The sequence below is a fragment of the Theropithecus gelada genome, unplaced genomic scaffold, assembly GCF_003255815.1.
Source record: "Theropithecus gelada isolate Dixy unplaced genomic scaffold, Tgel_1.0 HiC_scaffold_3556, whole genome shotgun sequence".
Classification (NCBI taxonomy): domain Eukaryota; kingdom Metazoa; phylum Chordata; class Mammalia; order Primates; family Cercopithecidae; genus Theropithecus; species Theropithecus gelada.
In genome coordinates, this window is record NW_020260072.1 from 1 (window position 1) to 3,282 (window position 3,282).

Below are 3,282 nucleotides of genomic sequence, written 5' to 3' on the forward strand. Positions count from 1 at the left end.
GTACCCGCCCTGCAGCTGGCAAAGCTGTTTATGGAAGTTAGAGGCCTCTTGGTTTAGAGCGGCCATTCTCAACCAGGGGGATGCGGCACTGTCTTGAGACAGTTTTGGTTGTCATGAGTGGGTGTGTGTGGTGGGGAGTGCTACCGCATCACACAGGCTGAGGCACGGGATGCTGCTCAACATCCTACAGAGTGGGGACGGCCCTCACAACAAAGAATCACTTCATTCAAAGCATGGATGAGGGCCAGGCGCAGTGACTCACGCCTGTAATCCCAGCATTTTAGGAGGCCGAAGCAGGAGGATTGTTTGAAGCCAGGAGCTTGAGACCAGCCTGGGCAACATGGTGAAACTCCATCTTGGCCGGGCGCGGTGGCTCAAGCCTGTAATCCCAGCACTTTGGGAGGCCAAGACGGGCGGATCACGAGGTCAGGAGATCGAGACCATCGTGGCTAACATGGTGAAACCCCGTCTCTACTAAAAAATAACAAAAAACTAGCCGGGCGATGTGGCGGACGCCTGTAGTCCCAGCTACTCGGGAGGCTGAGGCAGGAGAATGGCGTGAACCCGGGAGGTGGAGCTTGCAGTGAGCTGAGATCCGGCCACTGCACTCCAGCCTGGGCGACAGAGCTAGACTCCGTCTCAAAAAAAAAAAAAAAAAAAAAAAAAAGAAACTCCATCTTTACAAAAAAACCAAAAAACCAGCCGGGCGTGGCGATGCACACCTGTACTCCCAGCTACTTGGAAGCCTGAGGTGGGAGGATGGCTTGAGCCCAGGAAGTCAAGGCTGGAGTGAGCTGTGATTGTAACAGTGCACTCCAACCTGGGCAACAGAGCGAGATGCTGCCTCAAAAAAAGAAAAAAAAATTGTACATATAGTAAAAATTATCACCGATGCCCTAATGCCCCAGAAGAAAATCACTTTACAGACTGCCACAGGAAAAACAACCTCTTTTACAAATAAAGTCACAAATATAAATTAAAAATCACACAAGGAAAAAGTCACCACGAGGGAGAGTCTGAGAGGCCCCAGCCAGGAAAACTCACTTCTGAAAAATGGCATCAACCACAGACCAGAGACCAAGGTGCTGAGATTCTCAGCCTGGGAGCAGCATAGACAACACCCTGCTCTCTGTCTTGGAGGCCACAGAACTGGCCTGGAGGCCACAGTGGCCTCACAAGGTCCCCAACTCCTGTGGTCCCCAAAGCTGAAGTGTACCTGGCCTAAGAATCTCAGTGACTGAGTTCCTCTCAGGTGGCTTTGAGCAGCACGGACTTGGGGAGTGGGCTCTGCCCTAGGCATCCAGCTTGGACCTCAGCCTCACCTGGCTGAAGCTGGGCTCGTACTCCACACGGCCCTTACTGTTGACATGCAGGATGGGGGCTGCAATGGCAGCTCTCAGGTCAAAGCCAAGCCATAGCTTGTTCATGATGGCCTGGGGGAGAGATGAGGGATGCAGGGAGAAAGGGGGTACCCGCTACCCTACATCAGCCCTCACATCCCCACTCCAGGGAGAGTCAGACAGTATGCTGCCCAGAGAGGAGACACTGGAGCCCAGAGCCCTCCAGACTCACCTGGGCCACGGCAGAGACGATGAGCTCCCCGCCAGCCCCGCCAATCACTAGCTTCGACCCCTGGGCTTTTTGATCAAGATGGAGGGCACCATGGAGGACGGGAACTGCTTGCCTGGAACTGGGGGCCAGCACCTTCCGGGAGCTCCATCCACCCTGTCTCCGTTCACTGCTGAGCAAACAGCGGCTTAGCGAGTGCAGTGACCCATCCAGGGGTCAGCATGCAGCCCCAGCCCAGCCCCCTCCCGCCTCTCCCCTGGTGGGGAGCCCTTGTGGACCCCAGGTGGGAAGCCTTGTTCTCACCAGGTGAGGGGGTGGTGCCGGAACCCCGGGGGCATCGCTCGCATAAGTCCAGGAGCTCGTTGTTGAGGATGATGCCTGTCTGTGGTGAATACACCATCGCTCCAAAGCTGCAGCCGTGGAGGCAGAGCCTGGGCTCCCACCAGATACCGCCTGCCCTGCCCACCTTGCAGGACCCCCTCACTTTACAGCTGCCCCGAAGCATGCTGGAGCCACTGTTCTCTCCCTGGCATCACCCAGGAGGGGTCCCCAAAGACCCACCTATGCCCCCATATCAGGGCACCCTTCTGAGTGAGGCCGCCCATTCCCAGGTAAGTCTTGACTCAGGGCCACCCCAGCAGCAGCCCTTCCAGCCAGAGATGTCAGGGGTGGGGGCCTCTTTTGAAATAGAGGAGGAGACAAAGGGCAAAAGCAAGGTGCTGCCCCATGGGGACAAGTGAGGGGACATGGGGCTGGGGGACTGCAGGTCTAGGAGAGGAGGAGTGAGGCCACCAGCCTTCCCCCAGGCCCCACGCACGGTGTGTTGATGGTGCTGGTGGCAGCCACGGCGCTGCCATCCTCCCCCAGCACAGACATGGGACATGCCTGTCCCATGGCCCCAGGCCTCGGCCAAGCTGTAGTGGCTGAGCTGGTGGTCCCCCCGGCCATCGATCTGTTGGCGGATGAGCTGGGCCAGGGTCTCCCCCAGCAGGTCCTGGGAGGCATTCTGGGGTGGGTGGGCAAGTAGCAGGGTCAGTGAGGGGCAAGGCGGGATGTGCAGAACCAAGGGCAGGACAAGCTCAGCTCCCATGGGGGCCACCTCCAGCCTGTCCTCTACCTTGTGGCCAGGCCTCCCTCAAGCCCAGGCTAGGTCTAGACTCTGCCCACCCTCCAGGTCCTTTGAGATATGGTGCCACTCCTGCATCTGACCCCTGTACCTGCCACCCCAGGACCCCTTTCAGTCCTGCCCTGGCCTAGAACCACATACATCTCCCTCCAACCTCCCCCTGCCGGGCCTGACCCTCCTTTCATGCTAAGTCCCAAGCCAGGGAGGAGGACAGCCCGCCAGCCCAGCAACCTCAGCAACCTCACCTGGAGCTTCGGGTGGCTGCGAGGGTCCCCCAGCCTCCACCTCTGCCCCCTGGCAAACTTGAGCTTCTCCACAAGGTGGTGGTACATGTTCACCCTCCCCTCAGGCCTGGCCACAGACTCTGCTGAGAAGTTGAACCCTGGAGAGGGTTCGGAGCACAGGTTGGGGTCACCCTATGTAATGGATTGAATGTTGCCCCCCCCGCAGAAGGATTCACCCACATCCTAATTCCCAAAACCTGTGGATACTACCTTATACAGCACAACAGTGACCTTAAATGGAAAAGTATGTTAAATATATATATATATATATAATTTTTTTTTTTTTTTTTTTTTTGAGACAGA

The 3,282-nt window shown here is 57.0% G+C and overlaps 1 pseudogene; it reads right to left on the reverse strand.

Moving 5' to 3' along the window:
• Positions 1-1,322: 1,322 nt before the first annotated feature.
• Positions 1,323-3,077, reverse strand: LOC112617711 (annotated as a pseudogene).
• Between the last annotated feature and the right edge of the window lie 205 nt (positions 3,078-3,282).